The sequence below is a fragment of the Nothobranchius furzeri genome, chromosome 13, assembly GCF_043380555.1.
Source record: "Nothobranchius furzeri strain GRZ-AD chromosome 13, NfurGRZ-RIMD1, whole genome shotgun sequence".
Lineage (NCBI taxonomy): Eukaryota > Metazoa > Chordata > Actinopteri > Cyprinodontiformes > Nothobranchiidae > Nothobranchius > Nothobranchius furzeri.
Window position 1 is genome coordinate 31704330 of NC_091753.1, and position 14933 is coordinate 31719262.

At 41.9% G+C, this 14933-nt stretch overlaps 2 long non-coding RNA genes across 4 annotated transcripts; one reads left to right on the plus strand and one right to left on the minus strand.

The window, feature by feature from the left end:
• The first annotated feature begins 306 nt into the window (after positions 1-306).
• Positions 307-1699, plus strand: LOC129163845 (uncharacterized). 2 transcript variants are annotated; one of them, XR_008563653.2, is made up of 3 exons: positions 403-657; positions 1003-1495; positions 1537-1699. It is a non-coding gene; the product is annotated as an uncharacterized lncRNA (long non-coding RNA). The 2 variants fall into 2 exon arrangements; XR_011516026.1 differs by lacking the exon at positions 1537-1699 and having other exon boundaries at positions 307-657; positions 1003-1130.
• Positions 1469-3696, minus strand: LOC129163844 (uncharacterized). Of its 2 annotated transcripts, none has more exons than XR_011516028.1 (4): positions 2269-2767; positions 1972-2135; positions 1696-1898; positions 1469-1600 (listed from the first exon to the last, which is right to left on the minus strand). It is a non-coding gene; the product is annotated as an uncharacterized lncRNA (long non-coding RNA). The 2 variants fall into 2 exon arrangements; XR_011516027.1 differs by lacking the exon at positions 1469-1600 and adding an exon at positions 2886-3696 and having other exon boundaries at positions 1840-1898; positions 2269-2361.
• Between the last annotated feature and the right edge of the window lie 11237 nt (positions 3697-14933).

Below are 14933 nucleotides of genomic sequence, written 5' to 3' on the forward strand. Positions count from 1 at the left end.
GTGTTGGAGCAGAAAATCCATGTAAACATGCATCGTATTCATCAGGAGAAGCTTAGCCTAGTGAACTAGACCAAATTCTTGCTTTGCAAAGTTTAAATAATACATTTATTTAGTCTGGCTTGCCAGGCTAGGAGAAGCTGAGATTGGATACCTTTGCCCCAGGCAACACCGTTCACAGGATTATTTGGGAACTGAAATTCAAACAAGGGAACTTCCATTATCGAAAACAACTTAATAATTTCTCTAGCAACTTGAGTTACTACTGCATTAGGTATTTAAACACCTCATTACTTTTGCATTAGTCAGTTGTTTACAACGTTCGCATTTTCTCACTTAAAGTGCATGTCAAGTGTGCCTCAGTCTTACCCCACCCACGTATCAATTTTAAACACTGCAACATTGGTAGGCGTTGCCTGGAGGACCGAGAGGGCGGAGCCGCGGCAGTGACGAAGACGATGGCTAACTAGACGAAGCTAGCTCCCTTCACTCTGAGCAGTCATTAGAAGTGGAGGACGTTTCTCCCCCTCCTTACCCAGACACTCGAGAAGAAAGGGACCAAGTCTAATTGGAGGAGACAAGCGGACATGAGCCTTATTGTTTTGAGCTTGTGAGTTGCCTGAAATTACCGGAACCGACCCAACAGAACCATCTCTGAATGTAAGTAGCCGTTAGCCATAGCATTGGATTAGCTGCAGGGTTTGTCTCCACGGCCCGAGAGCTAGTATTCAGCATGTTTTAGAGATTTATCTACATCAACACACCTGGTTTTAATCAGCAACAAACAGCTGAGCTGCTTAACAGCTTATCTAACCTGTTAAAGCAGGAAAATCCACTGAAACGTGCTGGATAGCAGGTCTCCAGGAGATCTGGGCTCAAGCTACAGTCTGCTGCATAAAGTTATGAAAATATCCCATGAGAAAATTATTCTGTAATGTGTTCAGCCCACTAAAACTGCCCTGATTTCATTATTTATTTACTGATACTAGCTGCTCTTGGTTGCAGGTGATCCTCTGGTGTCTGCAGCTGGTCTCTGCTGGTGTCGTCAGGATCAGGAGCTTCCAGAAGAATGTGCCTTTCAATGACTCTTTCCCCCTTATTTGTTATATTAATTAAATGAATCTCAATTTATACATTTCCTGTTTTTGTTCATGTCCATAAATACTTAAACATGCTTGAAATTAAAACAAGCTTTTAACAGTGAGGTGCTAGTTTAGTTCATCACAATAGAGCTAGATAAACATGCGACAATGTGATAATTCAATTAATGTAATTTATAAATATCCATTAAAATATCAAAACTGGAATCAAAATCAGACATTTGGCAGCACAAAAAACTTGTCAAACACAATATTTATTATAATAATTGTAGGCAGACAGGAGACAGAGCTGATGGAGGTTCTCAGTCATCGAAGGATGGCTGAAGGCTTTCCAGGAACAGGAGATGTGGTGTTGTCTCTTCTCTCTCTATTCTGCCAGATGAGCTGATAGGTTACAGGTGTGTGAGAACATCCTCATGCTGTCATAACCAGATGACAGGTGTGTGAGGACATCCTCATGCTGTCATAACCAGATGACAGGAGTTATCAGGTGATCAGCCAGGCTAATGATGAGATGCAGAAAGAAAACAAATCATGCAGAAAGAAAACAAATCCAGGACAGTGTACAGTAATAAAAATAATATGTGGTGTTGCTCACCTTATGTGCTCTTATAGAGTTATTAACGTGTGCCTGCCTCATGGTGTAGAGTCCATATTTTGCTGAGTGTCCTGCAGTAATGCAGGTTATTAGTTAATTTACTTTTGATAGCAAAAACAAAATATTTAATTTAAAAGTTATTTACCAGGTGAATCAGCTCACACGTCACCACCAAGTGTCACAGGGCCAGAATCAGTAGCCTCCTTCATGATGTAATCACATACTTATTTAATTGTTAATATCTTAAAAATTCAGAAATGTTTTAATTTTTTTTACCTTGAACAGTTAACTGAGCTTGCACTGTCACTGAGGTGGAAGCTGGAATCAACAGCAGACAGCTCACATCTTGGTCTTTTCAGGAGGTGTGGATGCTCTGGGACCTTCTGGAAGATGAATTTCTGTCATGGTCCCTGTGTCACAAGACACTGAGGCTGTGAGCTCTATAAAAAACAAAGAAGCAGCACATTTATAAACGTTTAAAAGAGCATAAAATCACTTGTAACAATCTGTAAAACAAATTAAAACTAGAAGGTAATAAAATGTTTACATAGAAGATTATTAAAAATAATTCACCTTTGCTACGGGTAACACCACGTCAGCCTGGACAAGTGCATTCTTGCAGATTACTAAATCAGTCTGACAGCCAGTGTCTTGGGTAGATTTAGCCTGAAAAAAATAGAAGCACATTGATGTTTATAAAGTCAGATAAAATACAAAAGAAACTGTCCCATATAGGCGCTTTATAACATTCCTAGTGTGTGATGTTATTATAACGTAAAAGTCAGTCACATATGATGTGGAGATCCTGAAATGCGACCTCCTGAACAGAATTCCTCACGGAACCGGGTCACGCTGTGCTGGATTTCACGCTGTAATGATGTCTGTCAACTAGTGCTGCGTCAGAGTCACTGTTGCAGAATTACCGACTGACACAAAAACAACCCGAATTTTCTCTGAGCCTGACAGTCATGTGGACCGTTTTGTCGGCCAGGGCTTCGAGATATGTTCCGATTCGCCGCTGATTCTAACCTTACATCCCGTTCCACATTTTGTGAACTTGACAAATCAGCCCGAAGGCAGCTAGTGCAGGCTGATATTAGCTAAATGGAGTGAACCACGTCTCTCAAACTTTGCATTTAGGAAGGGAATTGTCTTTAGAAGATGTTAAAACGTTTATTTAGCTTACTCACCTCAGACTGAAGCCCGTCATGGTGGGGGAGCAGAGTCGGTGGGCTGTATCTAAATCGCGGAAGAGCCACGGTGGGCACAGCCTCCCTCTTGGAACGGAGACGTGCAGAATCGCGGGTAAAATGCTGGTTGCAAACTACAGCACCAGGCGGGAGCTGAATCTTTTCCAGACACGCAACCACTGGCGCCTAATTTCTAAGTCCAGCGGAAAGGAGTGCAACCTGACAGAGCTCCGCAACCATACTACACTACACCATCTCACCATACTAACACGATATGGAGCACTAAACCCGAACTACTTTCCTAATTACACTAACAGCCAAACAGTAACTAAACTACAATATCCAACAGCCAAGCTAACACTAAATAAGTATGTATAACACTAAAAGCTATGCTAAAGACTAGGATATGCTAATGCTATATGCTAATGCTGAACTACGGCTAGCCTCCTACACTCGCTTGCAAATCCAACTCCCAACTCGCCACAAGGCGTGGCCGAGACTCCCGATGCTTTTATAACGTTGACACAGAGCTGCTACGTAGTACTCTACTGGTTTACGTAGTATCTTACTCTTTAGCCATTGGCTAAAATTTATTCAAAATGAGTCAAATTCTATGTTTTAAGCTGAAGGTGGAGCTATACTGTGGTATTTAGGCAGAATTTTTAATTTTTAAAGAAAAGGCACCAAAATGCTAAAATAATGAATACACACATTTAAAACACTATTAGACACTCATTTATACAGTTCATCAGCAAAAAAAAGTTAATTTAGACGTTACTTGCTCTTTAAGCAACATTTATCTGCAAAGTGTGTATCCTGTGACTGTTTGACGAAACTGCTTCTGATTAGTTGGGTCATCAAGAGTTGGACTGGCTCTTTTACTAGCGGTTTTAATGTTATCACTCATACTGATATGATGTGATTTCTCAGAAAAAAGGTTGTGTTCAGTGTTATTGTCTAGTTTAAGATTTGACCAATGCAAATGCAATTATACCAATTTTGCAGATTAGGTTCAGTAACTTCAGGTTCCTTTTTAGCAACAGGACTGATGTTCACTCTAAACTGGGGTCCGTGGGGTGACATTATCAAAGAGAGGAGAAGGATTTTCTGAAATTTAAATGTCTATACATTCCCCTTAGCATTCTAAGCTACGTTGGTGTGCTAAACTGCATCAGTGTGTCACTCCACAGTGAATGCTGAGGACTGGGGCACTTTCTTTTTGATAGAGAACTCCCTCTTGTGGGAATGTAAATCTGTATTTTTAAGTTACTTTAAAATGTATACTATGCATGCCACCTTCAAGAAAGGGCATCATAACTTCTATGCCAAATAATTAATTAATTAAAAAACATGTTAAGTTCGGTGCCCATCTGGTGACATTGAGGAAATGAAAAAAAAAAACTCAAGGCCACAGCTTTTCTGAAAGGATCTCCCCTCAAAAGACCCCAAATAGTTAACTTTTAACTAATATTGTCTTTTTATTTCAGCACCCTGGACTGCAGCATTATCTATTCTGTCCTATGACCATCCATATGTCAATTGATTGCCATGCTACTTATATCAATGTTAAAATGAACTGTCCATCCTGTTTTTGGTTAAACAAGCTGCATGCATTAGTAACAAAAGGCTCGCTGGCAGTAATCTTGTGCCCAGTTTGGCACATAACGAGTCACAAGATCAGACAGGTAATCCGGAGCCAGACCATTCGGGCCTTAAAAACAAATATCAGGATTTTAAACTTGACTCTGAAGTTTACGGGTAGCCAGTGGAGCCGCACCAGTACAGGTGTGATATGGTCTCTTCTAGGGGTGTTTGTTAAAAACCTGGCTGCCGCGTTCTGTACGACCTGAAGCTTGTTAAGAGCGGAGGCAGGTAAACCAATTAAAATGGAATTTGCGTAATCTAGTCAGGAAATGATAAAATCATGAATTACGGATTGTAGGTGCGCTCGTTTCAGGATCGGTTTTAAGCGAACTAGTCGGCGCAGCTGGCAAAAACACGATCTGACCACTGCGTTAATCTGAGGGCCCATGGAAAAGTGGGTATCCAGTTTCCCCCCCAGGTTGGTAACACACTGCTTGAGGTCATATGGGAGAGTGTCCAAATCAGAAGATAAGTGTGTGGTTTTGTTAGGGGTCACGAGGAGTGCCTCAGACTTAGAATCATTCAGCTTCAGGAAATTGTTGGCAAGCCAAACCCTCACTTCACCCAAACATTGGTCCAGAAGAGAGAGGGAGCCTGGTTTGTTCAAAGCCAGGTAGATCCGGCAATCATCTGCATAGATATGATAGCCCAGGGCATATTTCCTCAGGATGAAACCCAGGGAGAGGATGTAAATTGAAAACAGGAGAGGCCCAAGCACAGATCCCTGTGGGACTCCCCATGGAAGTGGAAGGAATGTAAAGGAACAATTACCCAACTGAACCTTGATGTCTCTGTTTGACAGTTATGAGCAAAACCACTGAAGTGAGGTACCCCTAAGCCCTACCCATGACTCAAGTCTATCCAGCAAAATGTAATGGTCAAACGTATCAAATGCTGCAGAAAGATCTAATAGAAGGAGAAAAACAGGAGACCCAGAGTCAGAAGCCACCAGGATGTCATTGGACACCCGAAGAAGGGCTGATTCAGTACTGTGAAGTGGCCTAAACCCAGACTGGAACACATCAACCAGAGAAAAGCTATTCATGTGTGCTGTAATCTGTGAATAAACAATCTTTTCAAGGACCTTAGACAAAAATGGTAATTTGAAGATTGGCCAGAAGTTTGCAAGGTTTGAGTGGTCTAAACCAGTTTTTTTTTATTGGTTGCACAGCTGCCTTTTTAAAAGAAGTAGGAAACACCCCAGTGGCCAAGCTAGAGTTAAAAATGTCTATGATTGCAGGGCCCAAAATAGTGATGATATCACCCACCATCCTCGGGGGTAGAGGGTCCTCAGGAGAACCTGCTGGTTTCATATTTCCAATCAGATCTGCCAATTCACTAAGAGAGATGGGAGCAAAGTTAGAGAATGAGTGAGGTTCTGGTGGTACATCAGGATAGCTAGATCCTGGTTGCACAAGACTATCCCTAATGTCCCGGACTTTGTGAAGAAAGAAGGTCTGGAGCTCAGCACACAATGACACAGAGGGATCAACTCTACTAGGTTCAACACTACCAGGTTCAGTTATCGACAAGATGGAGTTGACAGTGCTATAAAGTTTATGCTGATCACTCTGGTGTTGTGAGATTATGCATGTGAAATATTTGTTCCTGGCAGATCTAACACTTTTCTGATACAGGTCAAGGGCATCCATCAGAAGCTGCTGTGAGATTAGTAACTTGTCCTTTTTCTACCTTCTTTCCAGCGCCCTACAACGCCACCTGAGGCTATGTGTATCATTGTTCAGCCAAGGATCAGAGGTGGTTTTCTTACGTCTAAGTTTAAGGGGAGCGACTGAGTCCAGGGCAACAGAACAAGTCAAATTAAAAGAATTTAAAAGCCCATCCACATCCGTGGTGATCCCAGATGAGGAAGGATTAGATAATTCAACCTCCAGGATGGACAGTAGTGAGGCAGTCGTGGAGGGAGAGATATGCCTAGAGTAACGAGGAGCCTGCCTTCTCACCACAGGCAACATGGCAGAGATGTTAAATCAACTGAGAAAGGATCTGAGAAACTGACAGGGTGAACAACCAAGTCCTGCACCTTCAGTCCAAATGATAAAACTAAATCCAGTGTGTGAGAGTGCTCATGAGTAAGAACACTGACCCGTTGCTGGAGGCCAAATGAAACCAGAACATCTGAGAAATCTCTCACCAGATGATTCGACAAACAACAAACGTGAATATTAAAATCACCAAGGATAATACCTTGGTCATACCTGGGGAGATATTCAGCTAAAAGATAAGAAGTCCCTAATAAAAGCAGAGTTACATATATTTTGGTGGTGGGTAACATAGAATAAAAAGAGTAGGAGGGGAGAAACTGAGTTCAAAAACAGAGACCTCGAAGCTGGTGGGGGTGGATGAACCCGGGAGGCACTTGAGGGGGAGGGAGGATGAGTACATAGTCAATAGCCCCCCACCTCGACCTGACAATCTGGGCTCATTCACAACAGAACAATTTGACGGACAAAGTTCAGCAAGTGTCACTGACTCACCCGGTGGGACCCACGTCTCTATCATGCAGAACAAAGTTAATCCATTATCGATGAAAAAATCCTTTAACCCCCAGAGACCCACGGTTGTAATATTACAACATCAGATTTAAGTCTACAAAAATAAACCTTCCCCATTTTTTTTCTTTTTAAAACCACATTTACATTGCTAATAGGTCCTATTGTTCAGTTATGCAACACTATTGGCTGTTAAAATGTGTAAATAGGCCCGTTTATCTGGCCTCCAAGAACAACATGTGAAAGGTTAAAAAAGATTTTGCAGTTGTTTTCTAAATTTGGGTTTCTGGGGGTTAAAAGCACTGTTTCATTCCCCAGCGAATGAACATTTTGTAGAGCAATCCTGAGAGAAGACGAGGAAGTTGAAGACAAACAAGGGCGAGGACTCTCTTCGCAGGACCTCACAGGATAAGTAAGATTCCTCCAATTCACCCCGCCAATACGACGCCTCCGTTTGGATCCCCAGCTGACAGGATCACTGTCCTGCTTGTGGATAATCTGGATGTTGTGTTCCGAGGAATCATCAGGGAACCAGACCCAAACCTGAGAACCAAAGTTGCCACTAGACTGGCACATCCGGGAAGCTCAGAGCTGGACGTGAGCGCCACTACGCCTGCCGCGTCGCCGCCGCTTCCACCGTGGCCCCGCCAGGCCACAGGCGGAGGAGAGGAGGAAGGGCAGAACTCCATCAAACAGGTTCCCAAACGACCGTTTGAATGAGGCATAATGAAACTGGAGAGACTCGAACCTCTGCCGGAGATCCAAAAGAGTAGTTCGATCATAGGTGAGGGTGGGACAGGAATCAGCCACTGAGAGGCTCAAAAACAATGACAAAAATACAAAAAGCACAAATGGCAAACGGTAAACCAGACGGCAAGCCACAACAGACGGCGCCAGGTTCTTCATAAGGAAGAACCTGTTAGAGACCCATGGTCTGGAAGTGGGACTTAGGTTCTCTATTTCAGTATCAGGCGGACATGGCCTAGCCGGTGGGAGGGTGAAAGTTCTGTGTCCGTGTTCAAAAGCTTGCTTGTTTTCCAGAGTTGCCTTTGCAGCTTAAAATTGTACTTCTGTTAACAGAGCCTTAAAATTCTTATTCACAAGAGTTAAATTAACTTTACATTCATGGTGATTAAGTGAAGACTTTACCTCTCATATGCAGCATCTTGCCTTGTCTTTGAATTTTAGTTTTTTTTTCTTTGTCAGCTCCTTCATTAAACACACATACACACACCTCTTACTGTGGTTTAATTCTAAGTGAGCTTTTATTTCAATCAATAACACAGTAGTGCACATTTCCTGCCCCATCGCTTCCGTTCTTTTGTTCCTTTTTATTGTTTTCTTTTCTGCACAGATCAATAGCATCCAGACCTTTTAATAGCGCAGCACTATCGGTAGTTACGCCATATAAGAAAGTAAACATTACCTGAACTGAATAACCCTACCCTGCAGGCAGCATTTGTGTGCAAGTTTGTGTATGTCTGTATTTGATCGCATTGCTGCTTATGGCATCCAGGTATGCTGCTCCTCAAGTAAGTCAGCAAAAGCAATAAGTAGGAATATAGAAAAGATAAAAAGGCAAATAACATTATGTGATGGAGGGGAACAATGCAGTATTTGCAGAGGGTTCTTGTAAGGTTATCAGGGTCATATTAAAAATGCAGTGGCCTCACCATTATGAGTAACAGAGCATGATAGCTTCACAATGAATTTCAGAATGTTCACAATTTTCTATTTGGTGAGTTTGTGTTGGGTTTATTATTGTAGGAGCTGTGCATCATACTCTTGAGTTCATCACAGGGCAGTAAATTGTTCATTGATCATAGTGGGTCAATGACCCACCTTGGCATCAGAGTTGTCTTAGCATGATGAGGTTTTAGGGTGTAGCTGCCACTTGACATGGTTAGAGAGTTGTGCCAACACAAAGCCAAGAATGTGGTGGAATTATGGGCACATTTTAGGAAAGTCTTGGAAACATGTTGCTGACTTTTTGAGTTTGTCGTTGACAACATTTTAAACTCAGAATTGCCATAATCCTGGATAAATAAGAATCCACACTATGGATTATAGGATACACTGGATCTCCCTATATTAGACTTTATTATATTCCATCATTTAGAAGTTCTCAAATTCAGAATTAACTCGGATGCCATATATTTTGTTGGTCATCATAATATGTTTTTCATCACTCTACTGGTGGTATTTTGTGGGTGCTTCAAGTCTGAGCTGACTAAGAAGCAGAGTTTTTTTTTAATGTTTGTTCCCCAAACACACCATTTGGTAATTACCACTGATGTATAACTGACAATTTAACATGGCGTCACTAACACAACTAAAGCAGTAACTTTCTTCTATTTCATGTGGTCTGTTGCCAATTTACTCCCATTTATGTTTGTGTGTCAGAAAGAGTGTATGTTTATGTGCCACTGAAAATAACTCAACTGGTGGAACAAAATCTTGTCAGGACCAGGAAAGCATGACAAATCAGTCCTCACAAGCATAATCTCTCTGGGTGTTGAAAGCTGCACAAAGTTTTAGAATTATTGATGGACTTTTGTAATTGGACAATTCACCACGACATCACCTTCTATCACATGCACAACTGTGACCTGAACAGGCCAACAATTAGACACTAAAGAACACATAAAGAGAAAGTTTCCTGTACAAAGACACAAAGGCATTCTTCACCTTTAAATACCAAGAAAAAAATCTATAATGTAAGAAATTATGCAGCTATGCAAACTTTCTGGTTGGATGCATCAAATGCTAAGTCTGAAGGGAATACTGCGACTTCAAGAACAGCTTTTTCCAGCTAAGAAATTTAGCTAAGTTGTACCCCATGCTATAAGGATCTTCTTCTCTGGGTCATTCCTTGTTCAAAGGAAGGGAGACCGTGCTTTCCAGTGCTTTCCCTAACCACCTGGTTCTATGCCCTAAGATGGCCTTTCATCCTCTCCTCAGTCTGCCAATCTTGTCAAATGTCAAACTTGAAGTCAGAGTTCAACTACTTATATGTGTGCCATTGATTTCAAATTGAAATATTGTTTATGACAAAGTGATGTTCAATCATCAAAAACAGCCCCTTTCTACATGACAAACATGCTAAATAGAGAATCTGCAATACTTTTGCAATTGCCAGCCTTGATTTTAGATATCTGGAGAAAACATGGTCTGGATTGTTCTCCAGATGATTTTAGAGCTCAGTGAAAATATAATGCTGTATTACAAAAATGTATGCTAAAATCCTGTGAGACTAAATGGCAAAACACAAATTTTATAATGCCAAATGCCAAGCATTTTGGTTGACACTCCCTAACCCTTTGTTGTGAAATGAGTTTTGTATGTTGCTGCACTCATTACCCTTGTTTGAAGACTTCATGAAAGGACTTAAAACTGATGTTTTTATTGGTCCTTGGTAACCCTTCTTTTAGTGTATTTATGAGAGTTAGCTGTTTTAATCATATTTTAACACTGTGAGGAAGCAGAGTCTGGGGACTTTGGGTTGGCCTCTCAATTCTCTGGTGCTGAGGTCACTGAGGTGGTTAAAAAGCTCCTCTGTGGCAGGGCTACAGGGGTGGATGAGATCCGCCCGGAGTTCCTTAAGGCTCTGGATGTTGTGGGGCTGTGTTGGCTGACGCGGCTCTGCAATATCGCGTGGACATCGGGGGCAGTCCCACTGGACTGGCAGACCGGGGTGGTGGTCCCCTTATTTAAAAAGGGGGGCCGCAGGGTGTGTTCCAACTATAGGGGGATCACACTCCTTAGCCTTCCTGGTAAGGTCTATTCAGGGGTTCTGGAGAGGAGGGTCATTCGGATTGCTGAACCTCAGATTCAAGAGGAGCAATGTGGTTTTTGTTCTGGCCGTGGAGCACTGGACCAGCTCTATACGCTTAAGGGGATCCTGGGGGGTGCGTGGGAATTTGCCCAATCAGTCTACATGTGTTTTGTGGATTTGGAGAAGGCGTTTGACTGCATCCCTCCCCCTGTGGGGGGTACTCCGGGAGTATGGGGTACCAGGCCCTCTGAAATGGGCTGTTAGGTCCCTGTATGACCGGTTTCAGAGCTTGGTCCACATTGTCAGCAGTAAGTCGAGCTCATTCCCAGTGAGAGTTGGACTCCGCCAAGGTTGCCCTTTGTCACAGATTCTGTTCATAACCTTTATGGACAGGATTTCTAGGCACAGCCAAGGTGTGGAGGGCATCTGTTTTGGTGGCCTGAGGATCAGGTCTCTGCTTTTTGCAGATGATGTGGTCCCGTTGTCTTCATCAGAGCATAATCTTCAGCTTTCGCTGGAACGGTTCGCAGCCGAGTGCGAAGCAGCTAGGAAGAGAATCAGCTCCTCTAATTCTCCTCTAAATCTGGGATCATGGCCTTGATTCGGAAAAGAGTAGAATGCCTTCTCTGGGTCAGGGATGAGGTCCTGCCCCAAGTGGAGGAGTTTAAGTATCTCGGGGTCTTGTTCACGAGTGAGGGAAAACTGGAGGGTGAGATCGATAGGCGGATTGGTGCTGCAACTGCAGTGATGTGGGCATTGCACTGGTCTGTCGTGGTAAAGAGAGAGCTGAGTCAGAAGGCAAAGCTCTCGATTTACCTGGTCGATCTACGTTCCTACCCTCACCTATGGTCATGAGCTTTGGGTAGTGACCGAAAGAACGAGTTTGTGAATACAAGCAGCTGAAATGAGTTTTCTCCCAAGAGTGGCTGGGCTCTCCCTTAGAGATAGGGTGAGAAGCTTGGTCATTCGGGAGGGGCTCGGAGTAGACACGCTGCTCCTCCTCATCGAGAGGAGCCAGTTGAGATGGCTCAGGCATCTGGTCAGGATGCCTCCTGGACGCCTCCCTGGTGAGGTTTTCCAGGCACGTCCAACTGGGAGGAGACCTAAAGGTAGACCCAGGACACGGTAGAGGGACTATGTCTCTCACCTGGCCAAGGAACGCCTTGGGATTCCCCCGGAGGAGCTGGCCCAAGTTGCTGGGGAGAGGGAAGTCTGGGCCTCTCGCCTTAGACTACTGCCCCCGCTACCCAATTCCGGATAAGCGGATGAAAATGGATGGATATATGGTTTTAATCCCCTGCTACGCATTGTCCAATGTGTTTTGTTGTTTTATTGTTTCTTTTATCCTTTCATATTTAACTCTGTGAATTATCTTTCTGTGAATTCATTAAATAAAGTTTGAGTTGATCAAGTATCTCACGAGGCAGCCTTCTTAGTGTCATTTTTCATTCCATGCCTTAAATATTCCTGAGAAGTCTGGAAAAACCCTGATGAATATTAATATTCTCTATTGCAATGCCCAGGGGGACATCTCTTGGATGTTTTAGCTTTGGAGCGCACATGCAAGGACAACACACTAAAATACATTCAAATTTAACAAAAAAATAAAATAAAAATACAATATCATGTCACACAAACATTAAAACAGATGTACATCTCCAGAAGACATTATTTTAATTATTTTCTTCTTTTGATTTTTTAATTTATCCAGCAAACCAAGTTATTTGTGCACTGATGTAATAAATCTGACATATCTGCTAATGAACACAAAGGCTTTGGGCTCTTCATTTTTTACAGTTTTTGCTTTAATCAACACTAACCAAGGTCTTGAGCTAAATCCAGCCTCAATGTGTCAAATTAATCAGACTACTAAGAAACATAATGATATGTAAACACTACACATCATAAGCTAAGTGATGTATGACTGGTGATCTCATTCAACTTTGTGTATTTATCACTGTAGGACAATAACACTGACTGCTTATTATCCCATTCATCATTTAGAGCAATCTGACATTGAGAATCTGCATCTGCTAGCTCTCCTAAAGTCATGGTTTTATATGTCTAGGAGATCTCTTGAAGCATCATTAATTATACTATCTGCATTTAAAATTTAACCAAAGCTTATGGCAAATTGGATATTGTTATGAGACATTCCTTCATTGATGACACTTAGGTAATAATTCTCATAACAGGCTTGACCAAAGTTAATTTACACAGTTTCATGTTTATAACCAACATTTGGCGTATCTGGAGATAAAAGGGATAAGATTGTAACCAGCGAGGATCTGTTTGTCAGTTGGCAGTCAATTAATCCAGCTAATCATGTTAGCCATCTCACATCTGATTCCGTGCTGTTGGTAGCTGGATGAGAGTTTGGGAAAGGCATAGCTGGAAGGTAAAGTCACCAACCGGTCCAAATTTCTAAACATTTTTTCTCTTTATAGTCACACCTGCTGAGAAAAAAAACAGCAACTGGTAATTGCCAACTTCATAGCCAGAAATGCATATCAGCGATTAGTATGTAGCGTTTTGAGTGCCAGAGCAAGTGGCTGCATCCCTTATTAATGAAGGGTCATTGATTACACTTGGCTATATTGAGTGGGAGTCACCAAAACGTGCATCAGAGTGCAACTCTGTAAACAGAAACACGATAAACTCTGTTTTCTACCACACTGTTACAGTATTTTGTTAATATACTTATGCTGCATGTTTTCTTTTAACTACTGTGTTTCTTGTTGCTTTTCAGCAAATAACTACAGGACCAATTTGATAAGGATGTAAGAAAATATCGACATGGCAGTATATTGTGATATTTTTTTCCTGTGATATTATATCGATATTCAAAAACGGTGTATCAATTGTTTTTGGAAGAATTTCTGTGGCGGCTGGTGAATAATATTTTTGGTGGGGCTGTGCTATTTTTTTTTAAACAAACTTGTGCTTTCTGAGCTTTGTGCACAACTTCACTATTTCCTGAATTAAGCACAGCTCTTTTATTTCCTGTCATACATCATTGGACAAACTGATTAATCCAGGTGTGTCTGACTATTGGCAAACTGCCTTGCGGACCAAGGTTGAAAAATACTGCATTAAATTGCACATAAAATAACATGACCATAAATGGTAAATAGGCAATGCAAGAGGCAAGTAACAAAACCATTTTGTTTAATTTCAACATTTGAGTGAACACGAAAAATTATGAGCAGGTCACTGTTACAGTAATGGTAGTAAACACTACTTAGACAAAATGCCAGAAATTTACACTGTTAGGACTTATGGAAAGTGGAAACACTTTCATAGGAAATAATGTCATCAGTATCCTCTTACAAATGTCATATTTCCCACTTCCCAAGCTGGGAAATTTGTTTGCTGCAGCAGAAGTGTAACAAGTAAAATGGAATCAGATTGATGTATGTACAAATTTACTTGAAATACACATTTACATGATTAAATATGTATAATAGGTATGTGTGTTGAAATTAGTTTTTACAGTTATTGCACATTAAACAATGTACATGTTATTAAACAAATGTCCCGGTTTGTGGGACAACCAAGGATTTCTGATTCTGATTGTCTTGTTTACAGAAATGTAATGTACAGCTTACCTCTGCACCCAGCTGCTGTTTTTCTCCCTGTCCAAACGTCCTCCGTTTCTTTGTTGGCTGCTGCACTGACGCGCTGCATTCCTCAGTCAGAGAATGAATGGAGTCCCCAATGAGACACAAGTTCCACATCCACCTTCTGTGGATCCCAGCCGTTTTGAATAACAAACACAGAAAGCAAAATAACGCATTTGCGTGATTGCATCCAGCTAGCCACTGCTTCCTGGTGTACTAATTTTGGGAGAAGCGTCGTGTGTACAGTTTACCCTTCTCCTTCTCCTGCTGGCTTATCTTTATGTCAGGCTGATCTGGTCCAAGCTCTTTGACATTAAGTTTTTCCACCATAGTTCTCCTCTCGAACGGATACTGGAGAAGAGACCGAACTGAATTCAGTGGCTGCTGAGATCCGGTATCCATGTTGTAGGCGCACTGGCGTCCATGTCTACGTCTGCGTCACGACCGTCAAAACGTGCTGGAGTCGAGACTCTCCGAGTTCTACCGAACACCAACG